At 40.7% G+C, this 15,920-nt stretch overlaps 1 protein-coding gene across 3 annotated transcripts in view; it reads left to right on the forward strand.

Moving 5' to 3' along the window:
• TMCC3 (transmembrane and coiled-coil domain family 3) overlaps positions 1–15,920 on the forward strand; it is a 68,968-nt gene that overhangs the window by 19,471 nt on the left and 33,577 nt on the right. Inside the window, exons 1-2 of one of the 3 annotated variants that reach the window (XM_063075115.1) lie at positions 11,360–11,440; positions 15,467–15,532. The exons of 1 other annotated variant lie outside the window; for it this stretch is intronic. The gene's annotated coding sequence lies outside the window, so the exon portion shown is untranslated. Of the gene's footprint in view, positions 1–11,357; positions 11,441–15,466; positions 15,533–15,920 lie in introns of those variants that run through there. One more of the 3 variants, XM_063075114.1, reaches the window with a different exon arrangement.

Below are 15,920 nucleotides of genomic sequence, written 5' to 3' on the forward strand. Positions count from 1 at the left end.
TTCCTATATAGGATCCGAACCCACGGCGGGAGCGTCGCCGCGCTGCTAGCGCAGCACGCTACCGAGTGCGCCACAGCTCGGCCCAGAAGCAAGAGTTTTAAATAGGAGTCTTAAGGAAAGCTCTCCTGAGAGACATCAAGGGAAGCCCTGTGGAAGGAAGCTGTGCAGCCATCTAAGGGAAGAATATTCCAGGGAGAGGGAATGGCAAATACAGACTCTCTGGGACAGGAGCGTACCTGCCGTGTTTGAGGCACATCAAGGAGGCCTTGTGTCTGGAGCAGGGTGAGCAAGGAGTTGAGTGGTACGTCATGGGTTCCGAGAGGTAGAGGGGAAGCCAGGCATGGGCAGTGCATGTTTTGCAAGGATTCCCTTGGCTGCTGGGTTGAAAAGAGATTGTAGATGGGCATGGGCTGGCCCAGTGAGACCTGTAGGGAGCAGTGATGGTGGCTTGGACTGGAATGAGAGCTGTGGAGGTGATGAGAATGGGCAGATCTGCTAAATGCAGGCTGTGTTCAGGCTCCTTCAGTGTGCTAAACTCTCCATGGTGAGTGAAGAGGCAGCACAGTGTAGGGCTTTGGGGATAATGTGCCTGGTTTTTAAATCCTGGTTCTACCACATACAAGCTGTGTGAAGTCATCTTAACTAATTTGCTCTGCCCATTTGAGCTTCACTTTCCTCATGTAAAAAATAAAAGTAATTCTTTCCTTATAGGGATGTTGGAGGCTTATGTAAGATAATACACAGAGGGTCTTTCCTGACTTAGCTTACACCTGGCTCGGGTGCTCCTCCACACCTGTGCCCAGATGTTGGGGGCCTTTGCATCCTGGTGACTTGCAGATTGCTTGTCTCTCTCTCCACTGGGAAGTGGGCAGGAGTTGTACTTCCAGTGCTTAGCACATAATGCAGAATAAGTGATAGAGAAATGGAGGAAGTGAGGAAGGAAAGAAAAAATACATTAAGAGTTTTATGCATAGATATTAGCATAATATTTGAGTTCACACATATCAACAGACAGCAGGACTTTTTCGTTTCAGAGTTCAGTGTTTAAGTACATCAAATGATTAGTTAAGGCCTTGGCTACATTTCTATTTAAATAAGTCTAATTAGGGAAGACATGTATTCTTATTTCCATATTTTAACATTTATCTTCTCCCTACTCCTGGCTTGTAGAAAAATGTTTATTCGAAGATGCTAATTGGTGTTTTTACTTAGGTGTTCTTTAAGAATACAGATTTTGTTAGCAGATTTTGTCAACATTCTGAGGAAATTTTTTCCTTGACATTTTAAAATTTACTTATTTTTCTTTAATTGAAATATACTGATTGTACATATTTATGGAGTATAGAGTTATATTTCAGTACATGTATATATACTACATCAAGGTAGTTCGCATTTCATCATTGCAAAGATTTTCCTCAAAGTTTTATGAAAATTTCAAATACATTAAATACATATAAAATACAAAGGTAATAATTTAACACTAGCTGAAGTTACTGGTGATCTAAATCACCCCTCACAATGTCAGTAGAGTGGTGACTACTCTGGGGCAGCTTTCTTCTCGAGTTTAGAAAGCTTCTTCTGTTAACTACTGGATAATGGAAAGCCTTCGATCCCAGCATAATTTTTCTCTGTTAGAAAAGTCCTACGCATGACATCCTTGTTCACCGTGAAACTGTTTGACCTTTGTCTGGAACTGCTGTATCATTTAAAGTTAAAGTCAGTGATACAGGTTGAATTCTATCCCCCTCCAAAAAGAAATGTTGATTTCCTAACCCGCAGTGTTTCACAGCATGACCTTATTTGTCAATAGTGTCTTTCCAGAGGTAATCAAGTTAAAATGAAGTCATAGGGTGGACCCTAATCCAGTGTGACTAAGGTGTTTCCTTATTGACCCACAACAACTAAAGTAGCAGTACCTGGCCCTAGCATGAGTAGAAATACAAGACTCTGAAACCCCAGGACAGCACTCGGTTAGCAGATAGTTATCTCTGTGATCCCCCAAATGACGTTATATTAATATTCTTTACCACCTAAATAAACACAGCTTTTTAAATTGTTTATAGCAAACTCATGGAACCCCAGGACTATGTTCACAGACCCAGCTTGGGAAACAGAATAAGGAAGCAGCTCAGACTACAGGTCTGAGTTCAAATCCTGTCTTTGCCACTTTGCAGCTGTGCAACCATGGTCACCTTGCATAATCTCCTGCGCCTGATCCTGTACCCATAGAGTAGAAATGATGCCTGCCTCCTTGTGGATTGTTTTGAGAACCCGAGGTAATGAAAATGGTCTAGAGTTGTGCCTTGCACATAGAAGACGTTCAGGACCCTCTGTGTATTATCATACATAAGCCTCCAACATCCCTATAAGGAAAGAATTATATTTATTTTTTACATGAAGAAACTGAAGCTCAAATGGGTAAAGCAAATTAGCTAAGATGACTTTACACAGGCTGGGGTGAGAGGGAGGAACCAAGCAAGGAACTAGAAGAGATTCAGTTGGAGGGGATGGGTCCCAGCCTGGCAGCAGAGGGGTCTAACTCTCCTGTTTGAACTTTACCGGAGAGGTTTTCACCCAAGTAGTTTTTTCCTCTCAGATGTAAAGTCACATAACAAGGAATGGAGACCCCGAGAGACAAAGTAACTTGTCCAAGGTTAGGTGGTCTTGTTAGTTGGGCTATTTGTTGTATACTAGGACAACCAAAAACCAAAAAACTGCTGTTGGGTTTTCCTTTAAAACAAAACAAAACAAAACAGCTTTATTGAGATATAACTCAATTCACCCATTTAAAGTATACAATGTAATGGTTTTTAGCATATTTACAAAGTTGTGTAATTACCATCACAATCAATTTTAGAACATTTTCATCACCCCAAAAAGATACTTATTAGCAACCACTCTCCATTCCTCACCCTACCCCAAAACCCCCAAACCTAGGTAACCATTAATCTACTTTCTGTCCCTATGGGTTAGCCTATTCTGGACATTTTTCTGTAAATGGAATCATACATTATGTGGTCTTTTGTGTCTGGCTCCTTGCAATTAGCAAAATGTTTTCAGCACTGTAGCATGAATCAATGCTTTATTTCTTTTTATGGCCGAATAATATTCCATTGTATGGATATACCACATTTTGTCAGTTAATGGACACTTGGGTTGTTTCCATTTTTTGGCTATTATGAATAATGCTGTTATGAACATTTGTGTACAAGTTTTTGTGTGGGCATCTGTTTTTATTCCTCTTGAGTGAATACCTAGGAGTAGAATTTCTGGGTCATATGGTAATTTTATGTTTAACCTTTTGAGGAACTGCCAGTGTTTTCCAAAGTGGTTGCAACAATTTACATTCCCACCAGCAGTGTATGCGGGTTCCAATTTCTCCACATCCTCACCAGCACTTGTAATTATCTATCTTTTGATTGTAGCTGTCCTAGTGGGTGTGGATTCTCATTACAGTTTTGTGTTGGTTTTTAAAATGTCTTTTAATGAAAGTAGTTGTTATATTCATTTTACGAGGAAATAGGTAAAATATTCTTAGCTGAGAGGCTGGCATATTGATAGTATACACTAACTTCAAAATTAACTTCCATGCTTTGCCATGTTTATTCTTACTAGTCAGTTTTTGAAGCTGGTTGTCCAATAACTGTTGGACATAACTGTTGTAAGTTCGCATGGCTTGACTTTTACTTTTTTGCTGATATAGTGCAACAATAGGCACCTAGAGCTTCATGGCCCCCACCAACAGAGTCCAGAGTTAGAAAGACTTAGGCAGCCACCAGCCTCTGGAAGGGTGCAGTGGGTGCCTAGCCCTGTGTTGTCTTAGGCAAGTGGCCAGGGCATGTACTCATGATTCTCCCAAGGATAGCTTCTTGTCAGGCATGGTCATAGACCCTTCAAACCCATTGTACAGACTGGGTCACAGACCCCTCAAGCCTGTTGTTGGGCTGGGTCACAGACCCTTCAAACCCGCTGTGCAGACTGGGTCACAGACCCCTCATGCCATGCAGACTGGGTCACAGACCCTTCATATGCAGGCTGGGTCACAGACCCCTCATATGCAGGTTGTGAGCTAGGTAACTGGAAAAGATCCTGGGAGCCATTGACAAGTTGACATACTTCGTTCAGACGTGAGCTTACCCCCTAGCCTCCTCAGCAGCAGCAGTTTACTGAAGATGCAGTGGTGGCCTGGTGGACTCCTGGGGCACTGTGGATCAGAGCCATTTGTCCTTTGTACTTAAGTCACACAACCCAGGGACACCTGGGTGCAAGTCAGATAATCAAGGAACACCTGCGTGCATGTTTGCAGTTAACATATTTACATCAGACAGGCTAGGTCATGCTCAGCAAGATTCCGAACAGCTGAGAGAGCCTGACCATTTTTCATTTTCCTTACACTGCTGCTGTGTAGATGCAGTAGTTATTATAAGTGGGTACAGCCAGAACTGCCTCTGTGACAGTCAAGATAGACTCCATGGCTTCTTTACAAACAAGGTTTATAGTATGTGAATTCTCTCATAAAGAACAAGAAATTTAACAAAATACATAGTACCTAGGAGGCCAGAAAGAAATGTTGGTTGAATGACTTCATAGCTCTGGCTTTGGGAGCCAGATACCGTTCTAGCATGGCAGCTTGAACAAGCTACTGAAGCTCTCTGAGCCTTGGTCCCTTATCTGCAAAACAGAGATGGAAATACCTTGGTTACAAGGTTCTCATGATGACATAGAAATGCCCAAGTCATGACAGGCAGTCAACAAATGTTAATTCTCTTTCCTTAAGTAATCTGATATTTTTCTCTACAGATTTAGTCCAGCTGCAGATATGGCAGAACACAGGATTGATTGTATTGTTTAGAATATCTTTACAGAGAAATAGTGAGCTCTTGGTAAAAATTAAGTATTGGTAGAAATGAATATTGCAGTTTGGTAGCTGCTGAACACGTTTGCTAAACAGCTACTCAAATTCCAGAAAACTTGCCTAGAAGGAAAAAAAAATGAAAGAAATCCTAAGAACACTCTTCGTCAGGTATTTATTTATAAAATTATCTTTGGAAAGTTTCAGCCGAAAATTTTTTATGAAACATTGGCTAGCCTTGACTCAAGTTCAAGTTAAGCCTGCATGAAAGCTTAACTTCAGTGGATTTATGAGAGCGTTGGATCTTTTTTGGAGCCTTAGTTTTTTGTTGTTGTTGTTGTTGTTTGTTTGTTTTTTTAAAGAAAGAACTAGTCTTTTGGTCACTACATCTTTTTGTAGACCTTCAGGGAAGTCATAGTAACAGGCTTCATGTCTGATTGGGTTCCATGGCAACAAAGCGTTGTGACTTAAGGAGAGTCGAGCATGCCAAGAAAGATAAAAATCAGAGTATGAAAAATGTTCAACCAGATGAAATTTTTTTTGGACCATGTGCCCTGGAACAGAAAGGTTCCCTGAGTCTCCATTACGAATTTGAATCCCACTGGGTTATAATTAAGTTCATAGGGTTTGGTGCTTATTTCTATAAAGTCCATCTGCCTCTTTGCTTTTTATTCATTCATTCATCTTTTTTTGTCTTGTTACATGAAAAAAAAAAATCAAAACAGTAATGGTAAGAACCTAATGAGAGAGGATTCTGATTTTAATGGTAGAAAAGCACATTTTTTGTGGAACTCATTTCATCTGTAAATCGTGAGACCGTGTGGGAGGGCCAATTAGAGGCAGTTGTAACTTGATTGAACTCTCCTTGAATTAAAGTTCACTGTGCACATCCCAAGCTGGGGGAGATGGAGCGTGGTTCCCACCCATGTTTCTCCTTGATGGGTTTAGAGATACTGGATATGGGTGTGGAGCCTCCTCTTCTCTTTCCCAACAGCAAGGTGCAGGCTCTCGCTATAACCAAGTGTGTGATTATGAGAGTTCTTTTGCTGGAGGTACTAACATCTGACTAAGAAATGGCAAGAATAATCCTGTGTTCCTGCTTCACCTGTGTGGGGCTGGGTTTACTTTTCTATCAGATGCGCAGTTTTATTTTTCTCCTCATACCAATATTGAAAGTGAAAGAACTCCGAAGGGCAGGTTGATGTTCGACAACTTTACTGCCCTGTCAGTTATCCTTTAAACCAGTGGCACGTTATGACGTGCCCTCAGGTTTCAGACTGTATTAGTCACTTATGACCTCCTCATGGTGAATCAGAAACTTCACAGATACTGGGGCTCTCATAATAATAAGCAGTATTGGTCTAAGAGAAACGAATTAGCTCACCAGGTTTTGGTTCTCCCGGCGATAGTTAATCAGCTGTAAGTCCTTTGGGAAATTATTTAACTTCTTAGGCCTTGATTTCCTTATCTTAAAATGAGGAGTTTGACCTGAATTCGTGTATCTTAAACTTCCTGTTTATAAGAATAGCCTGGGGTACTGGTTTAAAACACAGATTTGTATTAGAGATTCTGATTCAGTAGATCTGGAGTGGGGCAAGGATAGCTGGGCCTCCAATGATCCTGCAATTGGATATTCGGGAAATACTGGTCTAGCTCATTAGTTTCAAACTTTATTTGGGCATAAGAATGGGGTGTGGGTGGGAGGGAGAAAGGAGGCTGTCAAATGCAGACTCCAGGTTCTGCCCCTGAGGTTGAGAAACACTGGCCTACATCATCCCAGCTCCCTTTCATTCCCAAAGACAGCTCTCCCGCACCTGCCTCTCACCTCCCCAGTGAGCTGGAAGCGTTGTGTTGATGGGAGGGCCTGGTGGGTTTGCTTACCTCATTGCTAACTCCAAACGCCGCCTCAGTGTTAGAAAAATTATTTGTCTAAAAATATTGGTATAGTGCAGTAGTGAATACGTTTTGTTCATAGAATTCTTGGTGTTGTGTTGTTTCCTTTGGATAAGACACATTGTTTTGCTAAGCATAGTTACTTCTGGGATGCATCAAGGAATGCTAGAGACATCCAGATTACCTGGGGGAGCTTGTTAAAAAATAAAAAGATTGGGCTCCAGACCCAAAGATTCAATCTGTCCTACACAGAGCCCCCCCCCCCTTTTTTTTAAACCTGAAGGATTTTGTGGGCTTATTTCTTTTTAAGGTTTAAGGCGAAACTTTAAAAACGGACCCCACCCCAATTTCCTGAGTAAAACTAAGTGTGAACACACATGTTCAGAACAAGGAAGATGGTTAAATCAAGCTCTTCAGATTATTGGAGTCTCTAACACATAGGAGTCCAAGGCCTTTAGAGAAAAATACCTTGATCTTCTGAGAATCTAAGTTTCATGATTAAATCATTAACTGCTAAAGCAAACACATTTTAGTGTATATTTGCTCCATATAGTTTGTATTTGTGCCTAGTTTTTCTATTTCCTGTTTGACAAAGATTAAATGAAGTTAACTGAAGTGTTTAGTAGATCATCTGCATAAACCTAAATTATGACGATTCATTTTTTTTCTATTAACTAGCTTAACTTAAAAAGTGCAAGTTCATAGAAAAAAAAAATCCCATAATACTAAAGGTCTTAAGGTGAAAAATGAAGTTTCTCTTTCCAGCTTCTTCTCCTTTTCCCCTAGAGATAAGCAGTGTTATGTTTCTTGTGTATCTTTATGGAAATGGCCTCTGCACATAATGTATATATCCATTATTTATTTAACCAGTCCCCTCTTATTGTACAGATTAAGTTCCTTCCAGGGTGATTTTTTCCTCCATGTTTGTTTTGCTTTGTAATACTGTCTTGAAAATCTTTGTAAATTTTTTTCTGTAACCATATTTGGATAAATATCTAAAAATTGTTGGGTCAAGGGGCAGGTGTCTTTTAAAGAAGGATAGATGTGAACACATTGTCCTCGCAAAGCTTGTACCAATTTGCTGGAGAAAAAAAAAATTTTTTTTTTTTTTAATGTTCCCTGGCTCGCTTGACTGATAGAGCAAGCAAGCAGCTAATGATCCTTGCCTACTGAAACAAAACCTGAGACTCACTTAGGGGCCTCTGGCTGAAGGAATGAAACGAGCTATCTGTGAGAAAGAGAAGAATTAGGGATATCTAAGGCATTAAGACGGAGAAAAGGATAGAGAATGGCTTCGCAGAGCTAACCCTGAATTTGCAAAGAGAGTGCTTTGGGTCACATGAACTGGGTTCTGAAGAAAGTAAGACAGGCCTGGAGCATAATGTGATAGTGAGAAAATCGTGATCTGGATGATGGTAAACTCTTTCCTGGATATGACCTGCTTCTCTAGGAGAAGTCATACGGTGGTTTTGGGTGAGGCGTTATAGTGATGAGATAGATGTTCATTTTAAGTAACACCTTGAATGTGAGTAATGATGTCATTAGACTTGTGTGTGTGTGTGTGTGTGTTTAGTGTGTATTTCAAAGTAATGTTTAACTTGAAAGAATTATGTCTCAGTAGTCTGTCACTCAGACTGTGCCTATCTCCCCAGTATCTGAGGGATAACTAATGCATACCAGGAGCCGGGTGGCATGGGATGTTGCCAGCTTAGTGGCAGATGCCCTCTAATCTGGCCACCTATCTGCCTTCATTTTGTCCCCTACTGGCAGAGGGATAGGAGAGGATCTTATAGACACACACAAAAAAGAGTTTATTTAGGTCTGGGAAGTACAGGTCTATTCAAGGCAAGGGAAGAATTGGAAGGTTTCTTTGGTATCTATATGTTCCAGAAAAATCTGAGAGCAGTAAGCCCTCAGGTTAGGGCTACGTGTGTGAGAGGGATGGGACGGTACATGTTCTTCCTTACACTTGCGGATCAAAGTGCTCTCAAACCAGTCATGCTTGAGTCACATCACATGTGGCCAGGTTGAAGACAGCTGGGAATAAGAGAAGTCCCGAAGACCATTAGCTCTGAATTGAGTCATTCTTCATATTTAATCAAAATAATTGAATGAGCTAATAAACAATTGGAGAGCTTTGGGGCAATTGTCAAATAATTCTATGTTAGAAACTTGGGTGGATTTTTTTTTTTTTTTTTTTTTGGAGATATTTATGACCGAGACAGAATAGGAAGAAGGTATGCCTAATTGGGCTTTGGGTTAAAGAATGGGAATATATGAAAGCACCAGGAAAGAAGGAAGAGAGGATTGTGAATGTTCTAGCAAGTAAGTTGGAGATGAAATAAAATATCTAGTGACCAAGATGTTTTCACAATAGGAAGGCAGCTGTAAAAGTAGGTAAGACAAGTTGGAGACCAAGTTTGAAGGCAAATTCAGAAAAAAAATGAATAAACTTGACCATGTAGAATTCAATTATGTACGCCTTAGTGGTTACTCTGGTTTTTAAAAATATTTTGTAGTTTTAAAATAATCATTTTGGCAGTTTATAAATAGAATAAGCAAAATGAAACTAGGAAAGAAAGTATATATTTCTTATATACAAAGTGTATTATTGACTCAACATTTGGTTTGAGGCAAGATTCATTTGCTAGAATTTATTATTTAACATTACTTAAAATCTTTACTTGAACTGAGCCAGAGGATAAAGGCTATGCAATATTAACTTCAGTAGACTCTCTCCCTCTTAAACATTACAGTTTTACACAGAGTAAAGTTCTGTTACTTTGACTAGGCTTTATTAGGCAGACAAAATTCTCTTCTCCAAACCACATTGCCCTTTTCTCCCTGCCTCCAACAGAGAGTTAAATCAATACCGTTTAGACCACATAGCGATTTTGAGGTCTTTGCACTAGATATTTAATGTCAAGGACAGGAAACCCCTAGTCCCCTGAAACATTTTGGCCTGAGTTTTTCATAAGACTTGTGGCAATTCAAATATTTGAGAATCTGTGCATACAAGGAAGGTCAAAAAGGATTTAAAGATGAGTGACTGACAGCAAGAAAACTTGTAATCTGCAAGGGCTAAGTACTGAAATTATTATAATACAAAGCAGTATATGATCATGAAAGGAGTAGAGGAAATATCTTCTGTCTGCTATGACATCATGTCCTTTTTTGGTCTCATTAAATCCTAAAAGGAGTTTCTTTAGATGAGACCAGAGTCTCAGAAAGGTGAATAAACTTGCTTGAGGTCATACAGCTGCTAAGAGGCAGAGCTGGGATTTGATCACAGTTGGCTGACCCTAAAGTCCATGCCTGTCCTCTCAGTAAGGTGCCACAAGACACAGTTACTGGTGGCTCCAATGCTGTTTCTTCAGCCCCTTTCTCTCTTCGAGTGTTCCTCAGGACATCTCTGCTTAAATGTCCCATGGAAACCTCACATTCATTGTGTCTAAAGGCAAATCTTCCTCTATGCTCAACCTCCTCTTGCCTGTCTTGTGAATGATCTCACCAGCCAGAGGGAATGAAACAAGTGGGGTTTTCCTTGACCCCCCAATTCACCCCTGCATCCAGTCGGTGTCAAGTCCTTTGATCCCACCTTAATATACCTCAGATGCTATTCTCTCCTTTCTTGCTACCACCTGTGAAGAGCCAGCCTTCACTGGCTCTTGCCATAGATTGATACAGCTGGCCCCAGTCTCCTCTATGGAAGTGCACTTTTCATCCTGCTTTTTCAGAAGGACTTGTCTAAAATAGGGATCTGATCATCCTAATTCCTTAAGCGGCTGCCAAGTGGTCTCAGCATGATGTAAGTGGGACCCTTAGGGTCTACTCCCTGTCTACCGTCCCAGTTCTCCTGCCATTTTCACCTGGCACCGAATTCTCCAGATCCTTACCTGCTTTCTGGCTTTATCTGATTCAGAACTCAGTTTACCTAAAGCACCTTCTGACAAGCCTTCGTCTTTCTGCTTTACATACACCTTGTCCTCTCCCCCTCCCTACTCCTCCCCATTGGTAGCCTCTCCAAACGCCAAGTAGCCTCCTGGCACTTATCAGTGGCTGTCATTGTTTCTCCCTGGCCACTAGATGGGGAGGGGCTGTGCGCCTTTGCATCTGCAGTACTCCTGGCTGTGCCTGACACATAGAGGCACCCGCGGGCCTCTGTCCCATGAGCGAATCAACAGAGGAAAGTCTCCTGACTCTGCTTCCTCCCCTGGGTGCTGGCTGGCCACTTTCCTGCTCACTCTGCCTTCATTCCTCTTTCCTGTGCTCAGTCCACTGCTTTGCATTTGCTCTACCCAACCAGGGTTTGTTGGATTGTACCCATTTCCTCATTAGTAAACCAGAATTACCACACCATATGTCCCTTCTCTGGCTGCCCCAGAGTTATGGGGTAGAATGTGATCTCTGCTGCTCGAAGCACAAAGAGCCCATTTGTCCAGCAGTATGTTGAATACACTGCATTATTGCTGGCGTTTGTATTGGGAACAGTACAGGGCGTGGAGTTTCTCTGAGACAAACACAGGAATACCCAGAGATAATGTGAGCAGTATCTCCAAAGTCCAGGGTGAGTCATCTGGTAGGTGCCTTTTAGAATATCTAGCCTGCCTTCCGTGTGGACTCAATGCCTCTCAGGCAGGAGGGCGAGCTGGCTGCCGAGCCTGGTCAGCTCCCTGATTTGTTCTGTGGCATTTGGTAAGTCTCTTCACCCCTCTCTCATTTCAGCCAGAGTGTGTAAATATGAATTGTAGAGCTCTGTGGTAATTAATATCCTGTGAGATGCTTGAAAGAAATACAAATTATGTTTGTGTTCTTAGTAGTTATCTTTGTGCTTGCCCAAATCCTTCCCTAATTTCTCAGTGGGTTTCAACTGCCTAAACTCCTAAGGAACCGACACACTCCTTATTGTTTGGTCTTTCTAAATGTAAATCCAACATGAGTGATTTAAGAGATAGACAAATACCTGGGTTTGCAAGTGCCGGCTACTAGCTGGAAAAGAGCCAGTTCTCCTCTCCCTGTGAGTTGGAAAGTAATCCCGGTTCTAAGCGGGCTGAGTTGGACTCTAACTTTGTACTTTAGCATCCCGTCTTTTGACAAGTGGGCATCTTCGAGTTCTCCCCTCCCTGGAGACTTGAGGCCCCATAAAACTAACTTTGTGTGACACTGTCAGCCACTGCCAGCCCACCTTGGGGAAGAGGATGTGATGGCTGCCTCTCAGCTGTGGGTGGGATGGGAAGCAGCGCTGGGGGCTTTGTGGTGTGCATCTGAATCAAGGCTCTTCTGGCTATGCCTGCACACCCCACATGGTGGGATGTGGGGCAGTCAAGGGTCTATTTCATGTGAATTCTGCCTGTGGGAGCAGTTGATATCATGGAAATCTGTATTCAATCTGTGGCTCTGTGTGTATGTCCATGTCATGGAAGACTTTTGTATATTGCTATAAAATAAATAATCTTTCATTCCCCTGGACATTAAGATATTTGAGCACATTTATTAGTTCAGATCATTTTTTTTCCAGTTCTATAGCAAAAGTTTGTCTAGAACATCCCAAAGGAGGGCTTATTTATTGTTGATAACGGTCCCCAGTCTTCAGGAACCAAAACAGCCAGGGTGGGAGAAGGGTATGGAAAGTTGGAGATTTCTGCTTATCATTTGATTCTTTGAATCTTGGAGGTTAAATTTCTGTTATTTAAAAAAAAAAATTGGAGGGGCTGGTTCCCACAGCAAGCATCTTATAGCCTCAGAGCATTGTGAGTGCAACAGTTGACTTAGCTTGACAAACACAGTTTCATAGGGAATGAAAGAGAAAATTGCTCCCTAAACTGCAGGAGCACTGCTTGTAAGACAATTGCAGCTGCCTTTGGTGCCAGGCTGTCCAAAAGGAGAAGGAACAGGTCTCCTCTGACCAGCCACTGGTTGACAGGCTATTCTGAAGAAGCCCTCACAGTGCTGGCCCCCTGGTTCCTCTCTGCCAGCCACCTTTGGGAGAGTGGCTGGTTCATGCTGCTGGGGGCTAACCTGTGGCCTGGGGGAAATTGTGCAGCTTTCTCCTAGGTACTTCTTTCACATTCCTGGGTGTGAACCAGTGAGGATAATGATCCAGTAAGATAGGACTCGGTTGCAAGGGTGGCCTGAGGGCCTTTGAATCACAATTCGCATAGGGCCTCAAATTTAGATTTTTTAACATTATTACCCAAGGAGTTAAGTATAGAGCCAGAGATAGAGCAATAGGATTGATGGAAGACATTCAATCTATAACTTACACACACACACCACACAGACACATTTAGTTTATTTTACTGTGTAATTCCATAGTTTTTATTTTAACATGTTTGTAAGTTGTTAAATATTACACAGAGAATATATTCCCTTAAAACAACACGAAATACCCTGTACCTAAATCCCAGGGTAAGGAATCAAGCTTGACCCTATGACCTTCTTTCCTGATTACTATCCCTCCATCGCAAACCCTTCCCAGGAGGTCATCACTATTCCAGAGTTTATGTTGATCATTCCCTTGCTTTTTCTCTTTTTATCATCTGTGTGTTTGTACCTAAGCAAGATTTTGCCTGCATTTGACCTTTAGAAAATGTAATTTATACCATAGGTATTTTTCTTTGACTAGCTTCAAGTCAAAAATTCTAAGATTTATTCATTTTAATTCTTGTAGCTCTGGTTCATATCACTCCACTATACAAATACACATAATGTATGTGTATCCATTTTTGCCCATAGACCTTTGGATTATTTGTGAGTTGTTGTTGCTTGTGTTTTTCTTTTGTGAACAATGCTGCTGTGAATAATGTTAATGCACTCTCTAATGTGGGCACTTGTCCCTCTAACCTAGGAATGGAATTTCTGGTTCTCTAGGGCATATGCATGTTCAAATGCCGAACAGTTTTTAATATTTTAAGAATTCATTTAATGTAAACATTTCAAATGTACTTGTGATCTGATGGCAGCATTGCTTCATTTTAAAATAAATTCTAAAACCACCAAATTTTTTAAAAATGGAAGTAGTCGTGTCTTGTGTTGACTTCTGAGAAACTTACTTCAACCTTAAGCATATGGCTTTACTGTTTTTTGTAGTTGTTACGGAAACCATTTTTGAAGGGCAAAACCAAACTTTAAAACTTGAGAATCACAAATGAAAGTATATGCAGACAGTCACTAGTAAACCCTGTGGCTCTTCAGCCACTATGGATATATATGTCCATACATATGGATCATATAGATAGATAGATCTACTGCCATGGTCTGCTCCTGTGCATGTTCCCAGTAAAGAGTCTGTATAGGAAACATCATTGCCCTCGCAATACAGATTCGAAGCTGTGAGGACTGGGAAACCCAGTTCTCAATAGAAATGTGTCAATGGCATTGGTCCCTTGAGAAGAGGTATTTTGTGAAGAGTCATAAGAAAGATGTAACAGTAGTATACAATGCTTTTTATGAAATTTTCACTTGCAAACATATTTATGGCTTGGCAATTCCAGCTTAGGTTTCATAAAATTCTTTTTAAAACTACCTCTCAAGACATGATTTTACTTCCTAGGGGAATTGGCTTTAAAAGCCCTCTTTTCAGTAGGGAGTTACTTTTCTAAAAGTAATTGCGTAAATGAAATCATCAAGTTAGTGCGAGTTACAAAAATGCTTAGTATCCTGGAGGCCAGTTATTTTGCTGCTTTTAGTAAAATCATAGGTCCTTAGAGGAAAGAAGGAAGTATTTTGAGTATGCTAATGAAATTTTACAGGTATTTGCATATTAGTCTCACTTTGAGGATGCAGGCTCTGGGGATATTTTTTTAAATATGGAAATAAGGTGAATAGAAACAAACTATATCAAAAAGCGGATATGAAACCAAAAGTGTCTCTATCCCCAGGTTCCCAATACTATTTCCTAGAGATAACTACCATCCACAATTTAAGATATCCTTCTGGAAGTTTCCATACAAATAGAGTATATACTTGCATACATCTGTAATAAATCCCCCTGTCCCTCTTCTAAAGCACAAATGAGCATGCACTATAGGCATAGCTCTGCATCTTGCTTTCCTCTCTTACCATTTTAGCTTGGAGAGCTTCCAATGGTAGTCCATTCAGATCCATTTTATTTTAGTGGCTGCGTCGTTTTCCATTGTACTAGAATTTTTTAAAGTGGTTCCCTATTGATTGATGTCTGTGTTGTTTCCAGAATTGGAAACATAATGGTGGAGGGAGACTATTGTGTTAGAAGCAGCAAAGAAGAGTCAGAGAAAGAGGCAAAAGACTTGTAAATACTTTGATCTCCATTTCTGTTCTTCAGATTTCTTGAATTTTTGTGTGCGTGTGCATGTGCCTGTTTAAAGGTGTTTTGAGAACTATACGATAGCTCAAAAGGGCTAAATTTTTTTTCTTCCTTGCTCTTCTTTCCTTCTGTAGTGGATTAAATTATGTCTCCCCAAAACTCCCTGAAGCTTGAATTGTGTCCCCCAAGTTTTATGTATTATATACATCCCCCACTGTGACTGTTAAGAGAGTGGGAAATCTTTGTTTAGTAATTGAAAAGTGGGGCCCTGAAGAGATAATTAGATTGTAGGACCATGCAGTAGTGAATGGATTAAAAATGGTGGTCATGGGCATGATTTGTAGGGCTTTAAAAGGAGAGTGAATGAGGAGGTTACTCTCTTTCTCTGCTTTCTCTACTCTGCCATTTTGCAATGTGATAATCTGCTGTCACTGAAGTCACCACCAAAGAAAGCCTTCACCAGTTGTGTTTCCTGGACTTCGGACTTCCTACCCTCTGAAACTGTAAGCAGTAAATTTCATTTTCTCATAAATCACCCCGTTCTGTATATTCTGTTATAAGCAACACGAGGACTAATACACCTTGTGATGGTCATGATGGTGGAGAAAGAAATTATGATATTTAACTAAAAATCTGAGGAAAAGGAATATATGTATTTACAACCTAGTGGCTAAAGAATCAGGAAGTTCCAATTCTTTTCTCTCCTATCTAAAGTATAAGTGCACCCTATGGTAACTAGACTATTTGTCAAAATCTGATTTGCAAACCTTTCTTATAATCCATCTATTTGGACATGGAGGATTTTCATTATACAGAACTTATCATTGCATTAATATTCTCTTGCAGTGGTGTTTGCAAACACTGTGGGTTGCCTATCCAAATACCACTTTC

This window comes from Cynocephalus volans, chromosome 12, assembly GCF_027409185.1.
Source record: "Cynocephalus volans isolate mCynVol1 chromosome 12, mCynVol1.pri, whole genome shotgun sequence".
Classification (NCBI taxonomy): Eukaryota; Metazoa; Chordata; class Mammalia; order Dermoptera; family Cynocephalidae; genus Cynocephalus; species Cynocephalus volans.